The sequence below is a fragment of the Nicotiana tabacum genome, chromosome 6 (genome assembly GCF_000715075.1).
Source record: "Nicotiana tabacum cultivar K326 chromosome 6, ASM71507v2, whole genome shotgun sequence".
Lineage (NCBI taxonomy): Eukaryota > Viridiplantae > Streptophyta > Magnoliopsida > Solanales > Solanaceae > Nicotiana > Nicotiana tabacum.
The window spans coordinates 79,920,387-79,942,162 of record NC_134085.1 but is presented as its reverse complement, the minus strand read 5'-3'; positions in this window follow the sequence as shown (position 1 = coordinate 79,942,162).

Below are 21,776 nucleotides of genomic sequence, written 5' to 3'. Positions count from 1 at the left end.
ATCGGGACCCCTTTTGGTGTTTCCTGTCTTTTTCGAGTGGATGACCTTCCCAAGGGGAGGACCTCTTGTATTCGAGGTTGATTGCAAAAGAAGCCTTGAATACTTGTCGAGTCTTCCTTAGGTAGCATGTGGATGTTGCCTTATTAAAAACCTTTCCGGTAAAACCCTCTTTGGGATAAAAACCCGGTCGTGGGAAAGAAGTGAAATGGATGCTTTAAAACCTTAAGGACTTTGGGTTGGGTTATCATTTTGACTGCTTCAGTCGGGCGCCTATATAAGGGTTAGTTTGAAATATAAAATGAAAAGAGATATGGTTAGACCTTAGTGTGGGATGTGCCGGCGATGTTTCGAGGTCCGATATGTCCCAGTCACTTGTGACAAGGATGCGGTACGGTCCTTTGCTTTGTTTAATGGGGCTTAACCGAAGATGTAGTTTTGATTACCCTTTGGCTCCTTTGTGGGTGGAGGTATTGGTCCCCGCGCCACATCGTGCACCACAAACATTTCTCTTTCCGCATGTTGTTCCCCGTAGACGGTTTTAATTCCATCCTTTGTCGGGAATTTCATCATTTGGTGGAGGGTAGATGGTACTGCTCTCATGTAGGTTATCCACGGCCTCCCGAACAAGGCGTTATACCTCATGTCTCCTTCGATGACATGGAACTTGACATTTTTGGTTATGCCAGCCACGTTGACTGGGAGGGTTATTTCTCCTTTCGTTATTTCACTTGCGATTTGAATTCGTTGAGGACTCGAGTGGTCGGCATTATTTGGTCAAGTAGTCTGAGCTGCTCTATTACCCTCGACTTGATAATGTTGGCTGAGCTACCTGGATCCACGAGTACACATTTTATTTGAAATGTATTTACGAGGAAAGAGATTACCAATGCGTCATTGTGAGGTTGAGACAAGGTCTCAGTGTCCTCTTCGCTGAATGTGAGGGCATCCTCGGATATGTATCCCCGGGTTCGCTTTTCTCTGGTGATGGATATTTTCGTCCTTCTCATAACGGGTTCATGTGGGGCATCGATGCCTCCTAAGATCATGTGGATGACATTTTGCGGATCATTCGTTTCATTCTTCTTGGCTGCCTCTCTTTCCCGGAACTGTTTTGGCTTGGTGGCTGAGGAATTCTCGTAGATGACCTTTGTTAAGTAGCTGGGATACCTCTACTCGGAGCTGGTGGCAATCCTTGATCCTATGGTCGTGTGTGTTATGGAATTCACACAATAAGTTATGATTCATTTGTGAAGGATATAATTGTATAGGCCTAGGCCACCTAGCATCTCTGATTTTACTGATAGCGAACACGATGTTTGATACATCGACATTGAAGTTGTATTTTGATAAGCGAGGTACCTTAGTTGGCCCTGCGTTTCTAGCGAATCCAGCTCTGTTGACGAGTCCCTGAGGATTCTATCCTTGGCCTATCCTTCGATCGTTGCGAGGTAGGTTTCGCCTTAAGGCGTTCCTTCTATCTTTGGTGTATGGCAGATATCTTTGTTTATTTGGCTTTGGCTGCTTTGCTAGAAGCTTGCTTGGGTATACTGAGCCTAGGGGGCTCCTAGCTGGTCGTCTTTGACCCTGATCTTCGACTGGTATCAGTTATAGACGTCCGACCAGGTCACATCGGGATACTCGACCAAATTGTGTTTCAACTACTTTGAAGCCGTTGAGCTTCATTCATTCAGACCTTGAGTGAAGGCCTGCACTGCCCAGTCATCGGAGTCTGGCGGTAGTTCCATCCGTTCCATCTGAAAATGAGATACGAACTCTTGCAGCATTTCATTCTCCCTCTGTTTGATCTTGATCACGTAAGGTTTCCTTGTTGCTACTTTGATGGCACCGGCATGTGCCTTTATGAAGGAGTCTGCCACTATGGCAAATGAGTCTATGGAGTTAGGAGCTAGGTTGTGAAACCACCTCATGGCCCCCTTCAAGAGTGTTTCCTCAAACTTCTTTAGTAAGACGAACTCGATCTCGTCGTACTTTATGTCGTTGCCTTTCACTGCGCAAGTGTAAGCAGTAACATGCTCATTGGGGTCTGAGGTCCTGATGTATTTTGGGAGGTCAGGCATTATGAACTTCATTGGGATGATGTTCGGAGCCGCTTCCTCTAGGAACGGCCTTTGTACGAACTTCTTCGAAACCACACCTTTCATGACCGGGGTGCACCCGGAATTTGGTCGACCCTGAAGTTTTAGATCTCGACCTTCTTATCGTTGGCTTCTATCATTTTCTCTCCCGATTCGATCCTACTGGTGAGGTTCTCGAGCATCTTTATGATGACAGGATCGGCTATTGAGCTGTTATTGCTCGATATCTCCGGTACTTGTTCAGCCGGGGGAGCTGTCCTCGGTGCTACTATGCTAGGAGTTCTGTGGTGACTTTGCAACTGAGCAATAGCCCACTGTTGTGCCTGCAACATTTCAAAAATATCATAAAGGCTAAGCTCTCGTTCATCCCTAGTTGGGGTTTTCTAGGCTTCTTGTTGATATCCTTGGTGCACACTCCTGTTAGTGTATGAGCTTATGTCGATGTGTTGGGCATCGTGTGAGACCGCATCCACGGGGATTGGTTCTGGTTCATTCCCAAGGTCTCTTGGTGGAACACTAACACCTAGAGCAGCCACACCATTTTCTCCATGGTCCTCAAGATAGTTGTTTTCACCTCTATTCACTGAGTTAGAAATTTCGACCTGAAATCGAAGATTTTGGACAAGAGAAAACCTGAAAGATAACTTGCATTACGTAGTAAAACCAGCAAGAAAATAATCGCTATTATTTTTATCCCCACGGTGGGCGCCAAACTGTTTACCATTAAAATGGAAATAACAATTAAATTTGATTATGAGGCTCTAAAAATAGGTGATCTACTTTTATGCTAGTTGTTAAGCAGTTGATGATATGTATGAGAGACTTAGAAACAAAATGAGAGTTAAGGAGTAAGGTGATAACCAAACCGATAGGTTAACAATCAAGGCCTCGAGTAAAACCATCGAAGGCTTTTTATGGCCAACGATAAGCAATAAATGATGAACAATAATGAAGATAATAAATGGAAGCAATAATATCAAGAGAATGTGTTAGATAACAAAGCAAATGTTATTGTATATTTCATGTGGAGCAACTGAAGAAACAACATGGGTTTAAAAAATAACAAGGATCTCCTTTATATTGGAGAGAAATCCCAACATATTACAAAATACATTAATGACAAAGAAGCCGAGATAGGACAGCTAAGTGACACCCTGATTCGGGGGCAAGGTAGTCCATTAGGCTCTGTTAGTCCTAGCCGTGTACCTTGGGAACTTTCCATTTTTACCATAGACGTGGTCAACATTGTCCCAAGGTCGGGCATCGACGAACCTCGAGGGAGGAAACTAGTTCATAGCCTTGTAGCCTCGAGGCTTCGAAGCGATCTTTTGAGGTGCCTCGATGACGAGGAATTGGACCCTCCGATTTTACCGTACAAATTGGTGTACCACAACGAAACCTTGAGAATGCACCAGAACCAATTCCTATGGACGCTTTCTCACTCGATGCCCAACACGTCGATATAAGCTCCAACACTAATAGGAGCGTGCACCAAGGAGACAAACAAGAAGCTCAGAAAACCCCAGCTTTGGTAGAACAGGAGGTTAGCCTTCATGTTATTTTTGAAATGTTGCAGGCATAACAGCTGGAGAATGCTCATGTTACGCCCCATAATATTACGTTAATATTACGTCTTGCAGTATTATATTACGATGATGTTATTCCTTACAGTTTTACATTACGGTGATGTCACGCTTTGCAATCTTAAGTTATGACAGTGTTGTACCCTGTAGTATTATATGTTGAATTTGTCGTATGGTAATTGACATCGGTCCTATTATGCTATTTCAAACAAGTGATGAGCAAACTCGTGAAGGCGAGATGGGAAGCGAGTCAAAAGAAATGAATTTTCGTCGAATTTTGACATTTTGGAATAAAATACGGCCCGAGCTAAAATACCCGATATTTATGGACTAGTGCCATACAAGGTACCACATGGCCATGAGAGTAAGGTGTATAAGGTATGTCAAAAGTGAGTAGTATTTTAAATAATTTGAGATAATTCTTAATTATGTAGGTAATTGATTACTTATTGGTTAATGAGAGATTAACTAATTGATCAAGAATTTAATGGGTTATTAAGGTCTTTTCGATAAAGACCAAAGGAGGTAACGTGGCAGCCCCCAAATTTCAATATGATGACTCTTGAATTCATGTAATTAGGTGGCAAATTTAAGGGATTTTGGTGGCCAAGTCACCCCAAAAGTGGGGCCCACAACTCCTTAAGATAAGAGCTCATTATATGTATATAATTTGAGATGCGAAATTATAGGAGCTTGTTGGAATTAGAATTTAGAACCAAGTCTCACAAATACTTAATTAGAGACATCAAGATTTCCATACAAACCAAAGACCATTGTTCTTATTCTTTCCAATCACTTTGATTTCACATTCTCAAATTTCGTTGACATTCTTTAAATACTTTTTCATAACAAATATAACTTAGAAAATAGGAAATAGTTATGGCACCATTGAGAGGAATCTTGGCTTAGCTATAAATGTCTCAAAATTCACAAGTATATGAGATGGAAAACGTGATTGCTTCAGCAAAAGAATTCGCATGAAGTTACACTGTGTAATCGTAATGGATTTTTTCCCTACTCCAGGTATATTAAGGTTATCCCTTCTTTCTTTTGGCATGATCCATATGATACGAATGAAACGTGCAAATACACAAGTTCCATAAATGACTATATTCATAGAAGTATTAGAGATATCTATGTTCATGAATTTTCATGCATCATAATGTTTTATCATCTGTTCATGGGTCTCAAAAAAATATGAAATTTGAGAAAAAAAAGTTCACTTTATGATATTGCTCAAAGACAAAATGGTCTTATGAAATTCCGAAAGATTTTATTAATGTACTTTTCATGCATTGCATTAATGTGCATGGACCTATGACCAGGTGGCGTTATATACGCGTATATATGTAAATATTATATATGGGATATGTAATCAGATCCAGCCCATCCTTTCGGAGGGAGGAACAGTTTACTAAATATGTCTGAGTCATTTCCATCATCCTCTTCCCTAGCAAAAATGAATATGTTTCCTACTCTATATAAAACCTTGTCCAAAAAATATGATTACTTCTATGAAGTAGATATACTGCCCAATGAAAAAAAAGTATCCTCCACTGAACTACCCCTCAAAAACCCCTACTCAGCTTTTTCCAAAAAATTGTTTGCACCTTGGACCTAAATTCGTTTCTTAATCCAACACAGACCAAAAGGAGTTAAAGAATATGTTGCTGCCTCAAAACTTTACCAGCATCCTATTCTTGCCACTCGAGAGGAACAATTTATCACCCTTCAAATCCCAGATGATTTTCCCAGGCAATGGAGAGATCATGGTTTTACCGATATCCATTTTGGTACTATCCGAATCGCTTTGACATATCGCGGAAGAAATGGTCAACCTGCTGTAGCTCGACTTTCTCTTCTAGATACAAGATACTTGGAGTACCAACATGCACATTTGGGTACTGCAGAAGTTACCCCCAATGCTGGGACTGTCTTCTTAACAATCTTTCCAAATTTCAACATGTCCTTTTATGATCCATACTTAACTAAAGCACTAAAAATCCAAGTCCAAATCCAAGGAGCCCCTCAAGCCACAAATTCCATCCAAGCCACTCTTCATCAACAAATAGTGTGGCGAGATTAAAATCATGCCATGAATCTTTGCCTTCTCGGAGGAGAAAATGATTTACTCTTAAATATTGATACTACCAAAGGAAACACCATGTGCACCTAAATACCCAGACAAATTTCTAGAGATGAACTTGTCGAAATTCTTCCTGATTCCTAGATCACAAATTATTAAAAGTTAAGAGAACCGGAGGAATCTCTGCAATCTGGTGAACACACGTTTACCAAAAGAAATGACAAAACCGTCTGCATAAGCTTTGACCATTCCCATCTTAAAAAACCCAATAAAACCATCTTTTCTTGCCAAATGATTCAACCCAAAGATAAAACAGATACATACCCTGAACCTGATGGAGAATTCTTTTGGAATATACAAAGCATCATGGAAGAACATGACTGGTGTCAAAATTTTAACAGAGAAAGAAAAAGGGCTTGGTGGTTCAAATGACCCTTTACGGACACTACCCTTGGGATCTTGATTGCGACTGCCAAGATTGTTTGGAAGATCCAATTGGAGAATACGATAAACACCACCAACATCATTAGGAAAGGTTCGGCCTCAACAAAACCAAACCAAAATCCAAGAAAAAGGGGAAGACTACTGAATAACAATTTTGAGCCAAATATGAAAATAAAGATCCTTCAAACACTCACTCCATGCTAGGAGGATAGTGAAACCACACCCAAACCCAAATCACCATCAACTCATACCCCAGAATCCAAAAAGCCACCTGAACCTGAAACTTTACCAACTCAAAAAACCACAAACCCCACACAACCACAGATATTCATGCTAAGTCCTTCAAGCTCCAGTCATACCCTAGATTTTCCTTCACTCCAACCTTTTGAAAATGAGGGTATAAGCCATGCTCCAAAAATTTCCAAGAAAAACATAGTGCTACCTACTGGAGAAACCCCCCCCCTTCCAACAAGTGACATCGAAGCAACAATGAACTAGCAATCAGAAAATTCCATCTGCCAAAATAAGATTGAACAACATTGGCAACACCATAAAGAACGTGGCCCATACACAAAACAAAATGATGAGAAACGTGGAAACAATTGAGAAAAAGATAAAGCAAACATCGTCTCACCATGCCGGACTAATCAAAACCTTGGAACTGAGGTTGGCAAATTTACAATACGAGATTTGACTTTCAGGAACTTCACTTTTCCAATTTTTCCAACAACAACAAAAGGAGACGATTTCCATCAGGGAACCAATTCAACTTTTGAGAAATGACCACTTTGATCTACAAAAGACCCCATTTTCCCCCACAAAACCTACCTTCTTCCCTATGTCTCCACAAGCATATTCCCTACCTAAATTAGACTACACCTTTTCTACTTTTCCATCTACCTCACAAAATCCAATCACTTTCACCCAACCCTTAAAAGTAGAACATGAATTTGATATTGCAAAAATGGTTTGGGAAAGTAAGGATGCTCTTGCGACACAAAAACAAACAAAGAAAAGGCGAGACTAAGGAGAAAGTTCAAAAGGATCGAACCCTGAAAATTTGATGATTTCTGACCAGAAGGCTCCAGACCTCTATGTCTCCCAGCCAAGATACATATCAAAAGAACATACTCCATGGTCAGAATCTCTGAATTCATCAGATGATGAAACAATGGATGATAGATCTCAATCAAGCAATGAATCCACAACAAACTCTTCCGAAGATGACAATCCCCCAATATTTGTAAATCAGGCAAGAGACCCAAAAGTATCTGAAGTAGATGAGGAACAAGAAGGCATGACAAATGAACCAATCCCAGAAAGAAGATATGAGCCCATGGCGTCAAAACCAGTTGGAACTGGATTCCACACTTTCACCTTAGATGATGTCAAGATTTCAAGATGGCCTCAAAGGATCCTAGACTTCTATACTTGGATGGTGACCAAAAATTTGGTGGAACGAGAAAAGTATATCATCCTGTCAGAACTCACTTCACGGTTCTCGGGAATTCTCAGAGATTGGTGGAACTCACTTGGAATTCAAGACAAAAATATTTTTCTTACTTCCCATGATTTTGCCTTCAACATCAGAATCCTACATGAAGTTTTTTGCAGAGATACTAGCCAAAGAGAGGAGAAAATGCGAAGACAACACTTCAAGATGAAGTGTGTATTATTCGACAGAAATGACATTGACATGCATTTTCAAAAAATGGCGAAGATATACTTCGAGATCGGTGGAGACATTAATCTAACGCAAGCCTTTGTCTCTTCCCTTCCAAAGTTGTTGGAATGCGGAACCATGACCATCATTGAAGAAATGTTTCAGTTTATAATAATCCCTCAAATTGGTTATATCAGGCAAGCTATTTTCGTCGCATTAGATGACATTTGTACGAAACGCTCTGCCCTAACACAAATTATCCAACACAATCCAGCGCTTCACAAAGCATGTCATAAATCTGACTTAATCACTGGGTCAGGATGTTCCTGCCACACATCTAGGCGACAGAGAGAATTTAGGAGGTTCAAATGGCCAAGAATTCCAGACGGGAAATCAAGGTCCAAGAGACACACAAAATATTTCAGACGTAGAAGGCCAGGAAATTTTCACAAGAAAAACAGATGTTTTATTTGCCACAAGATTGGACATTTCACTAAAAACTTTCCCCAATCGAGAAGATCTGTCAATCTCCTTGAAGAGATTGAAGATTACACTGGCATACATCTCGAAAAAGAGGAGGACCTTGAATCCATATTATCTGTGGATGATGAACCTAATGAAGAAACTTTATTCTCTTTTGATGTCTATGAAGATCAAGGCAATGATCACTACCAAATTTTAGAACCAGTGATCGAAGCCCGAGAGGATATCAACGCTCTCATAGTCATTACTCAAGTAGAACTCAAGGTCTATTCATCCAAATGGGATAAACCAACTGGAGTTATTGCTTTCATCGACACCAGAGCTGCTTCCTCACTCAAAAATCCTACTGTTCTCCCTGAAGATCAATGGGTGCCGAACTTTAAGGATTTTAACACTGTATCAAATGGAATCCTAACTACTACCATCATCACAAAGCATCCAGTCACAATTGAGTTCTTTCCAAGATTGAAGTACCAGGAAAAGATCTTATTGTTGGATTCGACATTTACAGACAACTTAGGGATCAACTCCAGATCAAGGCTAACGGGATGGCCTTTAAAAAGCAGTTCAAACTTTACTCTAAGATTCCAAGGCTATTCCAAATCACCAATGACGAACAAATGAAAGAGATTGAGCAAAATCTCATTGAACATTCATGTGTTGAATCCCACAAGGATTTCCTGAAGAAAGGGAAAATCCCGTTATGGAAAAACCAAGATTTTTTATCAAGCTCCCTATCAACAAAAATGAAAACACCAATCCAATAAAGGCCAGTCATTCAGGCATGAATCCATATCATCTTCAGCTTGCAAAGAAAGAATGCGAAGAACTTTTGGAATTTGATCTGATAGAGTCATCGGATTCACAATGGGCATGCGAAGCATTTTATGTCAACAAAAGAGCTGAGCGGACAAGAGGAAAACTCAGGTTAGTTATTAATTACTAGCCACTTAATCATTTCCTCCAAGGTGATAAATTCCTCATCCCAAATAAACTCACTCTTTTCTCCCACTTAGCTAAGGCCAAATATTTGTCCAAGTTTGATTTAAAATCTGGATTTTGGCAATTGAGAATCCACCCTGAAGAACGACACAAAACGGGATTTTGCATCCTCGATCATCACTTCCAATTGAAAGTCATACCCTTCGGGTTGAAAACTGCACCATCCTTGTTCCGAAAAGCCATGATAAAAATCTTCCAACCCATCCTCCAAACCTCCATAGTTTACATTGATAACATCCTATTATTTAGCAATACATTGGAAGAACATGTCAATTTGTTTCGTCAATTTGAGGCATTGGTAACACAATACGGGATCATGCTTTCAGCAAAAAAGATGATTCTTGCTCAAAAAGAGATCGATTTTCTCGGAATGTATTTTGTCCATGGTGAATACAATCCAGGACCACATATATGTCAAGAATTACTCAAATTTTTGGATACCAACCTCACAACAAAGCAGATCCAACAGTTCTTGGGTGCAATAAATTATGTAAGAGATTTCATCCCAAATATCTCTACATACATTTCACCGATCATATAAATGCTCAAGACAAATGCGCCATCATGGGAAGAGAAACATGATGAAGCAGTCAGAAAAATAAAGGAGATATCTAAAATTGTCAAGTCCCTCTGCATCCCTTCAGATGGAAAGAAGATACTGCAAACTGATGCCAGCAATAAATATTGGAGTGTTGTTCTATTTGAATAAAAAGATGGCCAGAGGAAAATATGCGGATACTCTAGTGGAAAGTTCAAAGATGCCGAGCAACATTATCACTCCACTTTTAAGGAAATTCTTGCAGTAAAGAATGGAATCAAGAAATTCAATTTCTTCCTTATTCATAGAGAATTCCTAATAGTGATGGATATGAAGGCCTTCCCAAAGATGATCCAGACAAATGCAAAAATTATTCCCAATCCTCAATTTCTCAGATGGGCTTAATGGTTCTCTCCATACAAATTTCAAGTCAAGCACCTGAAAGGAAAGGATAATATTCTCGCGGATTTTCTGTCTCGACCGCAAGAATTCTCAAAAAGATTTTCCCCAGCAAAACTGAAGTCAAAGCAAAAGCTAATTAACCACATCTTCGTGCTTTCAAATATACCATGAACAAGTTCATTAAAGCCAACACATCATTCACTAGAGTTGTTCAACCTCATGGATCCCTTTGATCTGTCAATTAATATGGAAAAAAGAACTTATTATGAGCTCCAAGTTTTCCTGCAACATGGAGGATCCATTCTCAAGCCATACGGGGTCAATCCAAAATATCCGTGCTGCCATATATTCATAGTTCAAGCCAAGGATTTCCCACAAGAACTATTATAGTTTTTCAAGTACCTATGCCATCAGTATCATATTTTCATGGAATTAAAATGCAACACCTTCAAGGATTTTGATAACATTGCACTAGCCCTTAAAGTATTTATGCTATGGTTCAAACCTAGAATATATTGTATAAAATGTTTCAGTGATTCCTACATAGCAAAGGTATTCATGTTCCACAGGCCAGTAATGATTATTAATGGAAAAGTCCAGGCGCAAGCAGAGGCATCATTCTGGTGGAAATTTCCCATGTTCATTTTATCAATGGAGGATAAATATATCGAGGCACAAAGAATCCTTTAATCAATGCAGAAAAACTATAATAAATTCTTCTTTCCTTAATAATGACGGATCAAAGAGATCCATGAGGTTGAACAACTCCAGTGGATGATCTGTTGGCTTTAATAAACTTGTTCCTGGTATATTTGAAAGCATGAAGATGTGGCTAATTAGCTTTTGCTTTGACTTCAGTTTTGCTGGGAAAAATCTTTTTGAGAATTCTTCCGGTCGAGACAGAAAATCCGCGAGAATATTATCCTTTCCTTTCAGGTGCTTGACTTGAAATTTGTATGGAAAGAAACATTGAGCCCATCTGAGAAGCTGAGGATTGGGAATAATTTTTGCATTTATCTGGATCATCTTTGGGAAGGCCTTCATATCCATCTCTATTAGAAATTCTGTATGAATAAGGAAGAAATTGAATTTCTTGATTCTATTCTTTACTGCAAGAATTTCCTTGAAAGTGGAGTTAAAATGTTGCTCGGCATCTTTGAACTTTCCACTGGCGTATCCACATATTTTCCTCTGGCCATCTTTTTCTTCAAATAGAATAGCACTCCAATATTTATTGCTGGCATCAGTTTGCAGTATCTTCTTTCCATCCGAAGAGATGTAGAGGGACTTTGACATTTTAAGATATCTCTTTTATTTTTCGAACTTCTTCATCCTGTTTCTCTCCCCATAATGGAGCATTTTTCTTGAGCATTTCTGTGAGCGGTGAAATGTATGTAGAGATATTTTGGATAAAATCTCATACATAATTTATTACACCCAAGAACCGTTGGATCATCTTTGTTGTGAGGTTGGTATCCGGAAATTTGAGTAATTTCTGACATATATGTGGTCCTGGACTGTATTCACCATGAACAAAATATATTCCGAGAAAATTGATTACTTTTAGAGCAAGAATCATCTTTTTTGCTGAAAGCATGATCCCGTAATGTGTTACCAATGCCTCAAATTGAAGAAGCAAATTGACATGTTCTTTCAATGTATCACTAAATAACAGGATGTCATCAATGTAAACTAAGGAGGTGTGGAGGATGGGTTGGAAGATTTTTATCATGGCTTTTTGGAACAAGGAGGGTGCAGTTTTCAACCCGAAGGGAATGACTTTCCACTGGAAGTGATGATCGGGGATGCAAAATCCCATTTTGGGTCGTTCTTCAGGGTTGATTCTCAATTGCCAAAATCCAGATTTTAAATCAAACTTGGAAAAATATTTAGACCTGGCTAAGTGGGAGAAAAGATTGAGTTTATTTGGGATGTGGAATTTATCATCTTGGAGGAAATGGTTAAGTGGATGGTAATTAATAACTAACTGAGTTTTCCTCTTGTCTGCTCAGACCTTTTGTTGACATAAAATGCTTCGCATGCCCATTGTGCATCCAACAGCTCTATCAGATCAAATTCCAAAAGTTCTTCGTATTTCTTTGCAAGCTGAAGATGATCTGGATTCATGCCTGAATGACTGGCTTTTGTCGGATTAATTTTTTATTTTTCTTAAAAGGGATCTTGATAAAAAACTCTTGGTTGTTCCATAATGGGCTTTTCCCTTTCTTCATGAAATCCTTGTGGAATTCAACACATGAATGTGCAATGAGATTTTGCTCAATCTCTTTGATTTGTTCGTCATTGGTGATTTGGAATGGCCTTGGAAACTCAAAATAAAGTTTGAACTGCTTTTTAAAAGCTATCCCGTTAGCCTTGATCTGGAGTTGATCCCTAAGTTGTCTGTAAATGTCGAATCCAACAATAAGATCTTTTCCTGGTACATCAGACCCTATCAGCTTGGTTCTGTACTTCAATCCTAGAAAGAACTCAATTGTGACTGGATGCTTTGTGATGATGGTTGTAGTCACGATTCCATTTGATGCAGTGTTAAAATCCTTAAAGTGCGGCACCCATTGATCTTCAGGGAGAACAACAAAATTTATGAGCGAGGAAGCAGCTCCGATGTTGATGAAAGCAATAACTCCAGTTGGTTTATCCTATTTGGATGAATAGACCTTGAGTTCTACTTGAGGAACGACTATGAGAGCGTTGATCTCCTCTCGGGCTTCGATCACTGGTTCTAAAATTTTGTAGTGATCATTGCCTTGTTCTTCATAGACATCAAGAGAGAATTAAGTTTCTTCATTAGGTTCATTATCCACAGAGAATATGGATTCAAGGTCCTCCTCTTTTCCGAGATGTATGCCAGTAATCTTCAATCTCTTCAAGGAGTGTGATAGATCTTCTCTATTAGGGATAGTTTTTAGCGAAATGTCCAATCTTGTGGCAAATAAAACATCTATTTTTCTTGTAAAAATTTCCTGGCCTTCTACGTCTGACATATTTTGTGCATTTCTTGGACCTTGATTTTCCGTCCAGAATTCTTGGCCATTTGAACCTCCTAAATTCTCTCCGTCGCCTAGATGTGTGGAAGGAACATCCTGACCCGGTGAATAGGTCAGATTTGCGGCATGCTTTGTCAAGCGCTGGATTGTGTTGGATAATTTGTTTTAGGGAAGAATGCTTCGTACAAATGTCATCTAATGTGACGAAAATAGCTTGCCTGATATTACCAATTTGAGGGTATGTTATAGACTGAAACTTTTCTTCAATGATGGTCATGGTTTGGCTTGCCAACAACTTTGGAAGGGAAGAGACAAAGACTTGCTTTAGATTGATTTCTCCACCGATCTCGAAGTATATCTACGCCATTTTTTGAAAATGCTTGTCAATGTCATTTCTGTCGAATGATACACACTTCTTCTCGAAGAGTTGTCTTCGCATTTTCTCCTGTCTTTGGTCAGTATCTCCGCAGAAAACTTTATGTAGGATTCTGATGTTGAAGGCAAAATATTGGGAAGTAAGAAAAGTATTTTTGTCTTAATTCCAAGTGAGTTCCACCAATCTCTGAGAATTCCGGAGAACCGTGAAGTGAGTTCTGACAGGATGATATACTTTTCTCGTTCCACAAAATTTTTTGTCACCATCCAAGTATAGAAGTCTTGGATCCTTTGAGGCTATCTTGAAATCTTGACATCATCTAAGGTGAAAGTGTGGAATCCAGTTCCAACTGGTTTTGACGCCATGGGCTCATATCTTATTTCTAGGATTGGTTCATCTGTCATGCCTTCTTGTTCCTCATCTACTTCAGATACTTCTGGGTCTCTTGGCTGATTTACAAATATTAGGGGATTGTTATCTTCGGAAGAGTTTGTTGTGGATTCATTGCTTGATTGAGAGATATCTTCCATTGTTTCATCGTCTGATGAAGTCAGAGATTCCGACCATGGAGTATCTTCTTCTAATATGTATCTTAGCTGGGAGACATAGAGGTCTGGAGCCTTCTGGTAAAAAAGTATCAGATTTTCGGGGTTCGATCATTTTGAACTTTCTCCTTGGTCTCACCTTTTCTTTGTTTGTTTTTGCGCCGCAAGAGCGTCCTTCCTTTCCCAAACCATTTTTGCAATATCAAAATTATGTTCTTCTTTTAAGGGTTGGGTGAAAGTGATTGGATTTTGTGAGGTAGATGGAAAAGTAGAAAAGGTGTAGTCTAATTTAGGTGGGGAATATGCATGTGAAGACATAGGGAAGAAGGTAGGTTTTGAGGAGAAAACGAGGGTCTTTTGTGGCTCAAAGTGGTCATTTCTCAAAAATTGAATTTGTTCTCTGATGGAAATCGTCTCCTTTTGTTGTTGTTGGAAAAAATTGGAAAAGTGAAGTTCTTGGAGGACAAATATCGTATTGTAAATTTGTCAACCTCAGTTCCAAGGCTTTGATTAGTCCGGCATGGTGAGACGATGTTTTCTCCATCCTTTTATCAATTGTTTCAACTTTGCTCATCATTTTTTGTGTGTATGGGCCACGTTCTTTATCGTGTTGCCAATGTTGTTCAACACCTTGTTTTGGCAGATGGATTTTTCTGATTGCCAGTTCATTATTGCTTCGATGTCACTTGTTGGGGTTTTTCTCCAGTAGGTAGCACTATGTTTTTCTTAGGAATTTTTGGAGCATGGCTTATACCCTCCTTTTCAAAAGGTTGGAGTAAAGGAAAATCTAGGGTATGACTATGGCTTGAAGGACTTAGCATGAATATCTAAGGTTGTGTGGGATTTGTGGTTTTTTGAGTTGCTGAAGTTTCAGGTTAAGGTGGCTTTTTGGATTCTGGGGTATGAGCTGAGAGTGATTTGGGTTTGGGTGTGTTTTCACTATCCTCCCAGCTTGGAGTGAATTTTTTTGGTAATTTTGGCCATTCATGGGGTTTGTAACTGACAAGAAATTTATATTTACCTGGACGGCTTAATGAGCCAATTGAAGGATCTTTGTTTTCATATTTGGCTAGAAATTGTTTTTCAATGGTCTTCCCCTTTTTCTTGGATTTTGGTTTGGTTTTATTGAGGCCGAACCTTTCCCAATGACACTGGTGGTGTTCATCATATTCTCCAATTGGATATTCCAAATAGTCTTGGCAGTCAAGATCCCAAGGCAGTGTCCGGTAAAGGGGCATTTGAACCACCAAGCCCTTTTTCCTTCTCTGTCAAAATTTTGACACTAGTCATGTTCTTCCATGATGCTTTGTATATTCCAAAAGAACTCTCCATCAGATTCAGGGTATGCATCTGTTGTATCTTTGGGTTGAATCATTTGGCAAGAAAAGATGGTTTTATTGGGTTTTTTGAGATAGGAATGGTCAAAGCTTATGTAGACGGTTTTGTCATTTTTTTTGTAAAAGTTGGTTCACCAAATGCAGAGATTCCTCCGGTTCTCTTAAATTTTCATAATTTGTGATCCAGGAATTATGAAGAATTTTTACAAGTTCATCTGTGGAAATTTGTCTGGGTATTTGGGTGCACATGGTGTTTCCTTTGGTAGCATCAATATTTAAGAGTAAAGCATTTTCTCCTCTGGCAAGGCAAAGATCCATGGCATGATTTTGGACTTGCCACGGCATTTGGTGATGAAGAGTAGCTTGTATGGAATCTTTGGCTTGAGGGGCACCTTGGATTTGGACTTGGATTTTTAGTGCTTCGGTTAAGTATGGAACATAAAGGGACATGTTGAAATTTGGAAAGATAGTTATGAAGACAGTCCCAGAATTTAGGGTAGCTTCTGCAGTACCCAAATTTGCATGTTGGTACTCCAAGTATCTTGTATCTAGAAGAGAAAGTTGAGCTACAATAGGTTGACCTTTTCATCCGTGATATGTTAAAGCGATTCGGATAGCACCAAAATGGATATGGTTAAAACCATGATATCTCCATTGCCTGTGAAAATCATCTGGGATTTGAGAGGTGATAAATTGTTCCTCTCGAGTGGCAAGAATAGGATGCTGGTAAAGTTTTGAGGCAGCAACATATTCTTTAACTCCTTTTGGTCTGTGTTGGACTAAGGAACAAATATGGGTCCAAGGTGCAAACAATTTTTTGGAAAAAGCTGAGTAGGGGTTTATGAGGGGTAGTTCAGTTGAGGATACTTTTTGTTCATCGGGCAGGATATCTACTTCATAGAGGTAATCATATTTTTTGGACAAGGTTTTATATAGAGTAGGAGACATATTCATTTTTTCTAGGGAAGAGGATGATGGAAATGACTCAGACATATTAAGTAAACTATTCCTCCCTCCGAAAGGATGGGTTGGCTCTGATACCACAGTATAAAGAAACAAGTAAGAGACTCCGATAAAGTAAACTAAATTATACATACGAAAGTTTCCCTACAAAGGGGCTGGCTTCAACAACTAAATTATAGATACGAAAGTTACGGCGTTATATCTGCACCATCACCTGATCAGTTGGTATATGATGATCATGTTGCCCACAATAGCTGAAAGATGATTCAAACGGCGTTAGATATGGGTATATATATATATATATATATATATATATGTATATATATGTATATGGGATATGGGAAAGGTTATGGCGTTATATACGCACCACCACCTGATCAGCTGGTATACGATGATGATTTTGCCAACAGTGGCCGATATGATATGATGGGATGCCCTCAGAGGCTGATGATGTTATGAAACATGTACCTATGCATGACATGACATTCATACGTATATACATGACGCTAAAAGTAATTTATGATTTACAAAGTTATTCAGACTTACAGGTTGAGTCATGTACTCTATATTTCTTCCATGTCTCGTATGTACTTATTTATGTGCCTTACATACTCGGTACATTATTCGTATTGACGTCCCTTTTTGCCTGGGGACGCTACGTTTCATGCCCGCAGGTACCGATAGACAGGTTGAGAGCCCTCTAAGTAGGCTATTAGCTCAGCGGAAGATGTTGGTGCGCTCCATTTGTTTCGGAGTTGCTTGTTTGGTTAGTATGATTTAGACGTATATTGTTTGGTATGGCGGGAGACTATCCCAACCTTTATGACATTTATGTACTCTTAGAGGCTTCTAGACATATGTCGTATATGTGAAAGATTGTACGGCCTTGACGGCCTATATTTTGAGTTTATAAATGATTATGTTGGCCTATTATGCCCGTATGTCACATGTATATGATGATGTAATTAGAAAGATACGTTACGTTGGTACTCGGTCGAGTAAGGTACCGGGTTCCCATTGCGGCTCATCGGTTTAGGTCCTGACAGCTCACCTACAATGTCAACAGAAAATTCCTAGCATGGTAGCACCGAGGATGGCTCCCCTGGCCGAGCAGGTACCAGAAAGATCAAGCAACAACGGATCGGCAGCCGACCCTGCCATTATAAAGATGGTCAAGGACCTTACAAGAAGGATCGAATCGAGGGAGAAGAAGATAGAATCCAATGACAAGAAGGTTGAGACCTATAACTCCAGTGTCGACCAAATTCCGAGCACACCCTCGATTCTAAAAGGGGTAGACTCGAAGAAGTTTGTCCAAACGCTGTTCCCGGAGGAAGCGGCCCCAAAACCCATTCCGAAGAAGTTCAGAATGCCCGAGCTTCCGAAGCACAGCGGAACCTCGGACCCCAATGAGCATATCACTGCCTACAATAGCGTAGTGAAGGGCAACGAGCTAAAGAACGACAAGATTGAGTTCATCTTTCTAAAGAAGTTCGAGGAAACACTCTCGAAAGGAGACATGATGTGGTATCACAAACTAGCTCCTAACTTTGTAGACTCATTTGCCATGCTGGCAAATTCTTTCATAAAGGCACATACCGGTGCAATCAAAGTAGCAACAAGGAAATCCGACGTCTTCAAGATCAAGTAGAGGGAGAATGAGATGCTGTGTGAGTTCGTATCTCGCTTTCAAATAGAGAGAATGGAATAGCCACCAATCTCCGACGACTGGGTAGTGCAAGACTTCACTCAAGGTCTGAATGAACGAAGCACGGTGGCTTCGAAGAAGCTGAAACAAAATCTGGTTGAATATCCCGTCGTGACTTTGTCGGACGTTCACAATTGGTATCAATCGAAGATCAGGGTCAAGAACGACCAACTAGGATCCCCCTCGGGCTTGGTATACCCAAGTAGGCTTCTGGCGAAGGAGCCAAAGCCAAACAAAGAAAGGTACCAGCTATACACCGAAGAAAAGAGAAATGCTCCACGGCGCAATATACCCCGCAATGATCGAAGGATGGACTGAGGCCAGAATCCTCGGGGACTCTTCAACAGAGCTAGATTCGATAGGCACACATGACCAATGGAGGCACCTCGCTTGTCGGAAAACAACTTCAATGTCGACGTATCAGACATCGTGTTCTCCATCAGTTAAATTAGAGAAGCCAGGTGGCCAAGGCCTGTGCAATCAGATCCTTTGTAAATAAATCATAACTTAGTGTGTGAATTTCACAACACACACGGCCATAGGATCGAGGATTGCCACCAGCTCTGAGAAGAAATATCCCGACTACTTAGTAAACGTCACCTCCATGAATTCCTCAGTGTCTAGGCCAAAAATCAGTTCCGGGAAAGAGAGATGACCAAGAAGAATGAAATAAATGAGCCACAACATGTCATCGACATGGACTTGGGAGGCATCGATGCCCCACAGGAGTCCATGATGAGAAGAACAAAAATATCCATCACCAGAGAAAAGGAAACTCGGGGTTACATACGTGAGGATGCCCTCATATTCATCGACGAGGACATCGAGATCTTGTCTCATCCTCACAACGATGCATTGGTAATCTCTTTCCTTGTGAATACATTTCAAATTAAACGTGTACTTGTGGATCCAGGTAGCTCAGCCAACATTATCAAGTCGAGGGTGGTAGAGCAGTTTGGACTGCTTGACCAAATCATACTCGCCTCTCGAGTCCTCAACAGATTCAACATGGCGAGCAAAACAACGAAAGGAGAAATCACCCTCCCAGTCAACGTGTCCTGTACAACCCAAAATGCCAATTTCCATGTCATCGAAGGAGGTATGAGGTAAAACGCCTTGCTAGGAAGGCCATGGATACACTGCATGAGAGCAGTAGCATCCACCCTCCATCAACTGATGAAATTCCCAGCAAAGGATTGGATTAAAACTGTCTATGGGGAACAACATGTAGCAAAAGAAATGTTTGCAGTGCACAATGTGACACCGACACTAGTACCTCCACCCTCAAAGGAGACAAAGGGTAATCAAATAGTAAAAAAGTGATAGTAAACTATGTCTTCGGCTAAGCCAGACTAAACAAAGTAAAGGACCGTGCCGAGTCCTCGTAACAAGCGATTGAACTATATCGAGATCCGAGGTACCGTCAGCACTAACATATGGCCATTCCCCTTTTTTCAGTTACATCTTATACTAACCTGTATGCAGGTATCCGATCAAAATGACCGAAACGCTTCCCAACTCGAAGGCCTTAGGTTTCAAAGCATGCGTTGCACTCTTTTCCTTCGACCAAGTTTTTATCCCAAGAAGGGTTTTACCGGCAAGGTTTTTAACAAGGCAACATCTATATACTGCCTAAGGAAAACTCAAAAAGTATTCAAGGCTTATTTTACAATCAACCTCGAATACTGGGGGGCATCCCCCCGGAAGGTCACCTACTCGGAGAAGCCAACATCTGCCAAACGGGGTCTTGATAGGAAAATAATATACCGGGTCAAACGGTCGAACGAACCATGTCCGTATAGAATGACTGAGCCCTTAACAGCAAAAGGCATGTATGCTTGTACCATGTAATCAAAGAATACTTTCCAAAAGCATTTTGCGTTCCAAAGAAGCTTGGTATTTTTGCTAAAATGGCTCCACTGCCATAAAAGTCCCGAACACTCGGGGACTACCGTCAACAACTCAAAACAATGCGACTATCGGGTCGGAGCTCCTAACTCGTAAGCCCTCGATAAGGCAATATCAAGATCACAAAATGGCTAAGCTACCAAAAATGTCCCGAACATTCGGGGACTGGCGTCCACAACTCAAAACAATGTGACCCCCGGGTCGAAGCTCCTAACTCATAAGACCTCAATGAGGCAACATAAAGATCACAAAACAGCTCAAGAGCCAAAAACGTCCCAAACACTCAGGGACTAGCGTTAAAAAGTCAAGGACATATGACCTCTGGATTGGAAACTTCAAAATCACAAGCCCTCAATGAGGCAATACCAAGTTTACAAGTAATGGCTCCCAAGCCAAGAAACCTTCGATGACTCGGGGACTACCGCCAATTGCCACCCACATCGACTTATCAAAACCCGAAGCCATAAGACCACAGGCGGGTAGCCTCAGTCTCGTAAGGCCTATATAAGGCAACAACAATATCTGTAAGACCTCAACCAAGGCATGAACCACACTTGTACCAAGTATCCAAAACTGTAAGACCTCAAAGGCATGTAAAACTTGTAAGACCTTACTAAAGGCACAAACTTGATCTCAAAGTTAAGGCTATATATCGAACTTGTAAGACCCCTAAAAAGGCATACCCTCTATATAGACACCGAAACTACTTCACTCGGGACTGAAAGGCTCCGGCCAAATATAAATGACTACGGTCACAAGGTTGTACCAGAAAAACTAACTCGACTAGGGGACGCTCGACCGTTGCTATAAAATCACAAGCCTTCAATTACTTCGAATATATTTCAAAAAGAACTAGTTAAACAGGCTACCCTCGACATAGGAAAAAGAGCTTTGACCACATCAGCTCCTAAATACAGGCTTCGAGATACTCAGCCACCGAGCCAAACCACCCGAGGTGCTTGATTATCGCCATAAAATGACTCACAATCGATATTTTTTATCAAACCGTCGAAGAGTCAGGCAAACATTATTTCAAAAAATCCTTATCGAGGGAAACATAAAGCCTATATCAGAGGTCGCATCGACCCAAACTCTAAGAGCCTCTGTCGTTATACCACACAAAGGTTGCATCGACCCAAAGTGTAAGAGCCAGTGTCGCCAGCCCACATAAAAGGTCGCATCGACCCAAAGAGTAAGAGCCATGTATGCGGAGAAATCAGAAGACCTAATTTTTCGCTATCGAGCCACTTCAGAAGAATGCATTCAGACCCGAGGACATCAAGCCATGAACGAGTTCCCTCCCTCGGGGCTCGTCTGGGCCCGACTCAAAGAAGACGAAAGACGAGGCTAGAACTGAAGGGGAAGTTCACTAGGCACATGGCTAAGTCTGATAGGGCCGACCTACCCATAGCATACGCCAAAGCGTCGCATTTAACCATCACATCTCCATAGTTTACAATTAATACCCATGTACTATAGCCGGTTCCTCTCCTTTATAAAGGGAACCCGCGCCACCTTGTAAAGTGCTGATGTTGCTACAACTTTCTCTCTACAAGATCGATAATATCTGTCTCTCTCCCTCTTCTTTCTAACTTGCTCGTTCTCACTAGCCCGAGGACTCTTTAATATTTATCGCT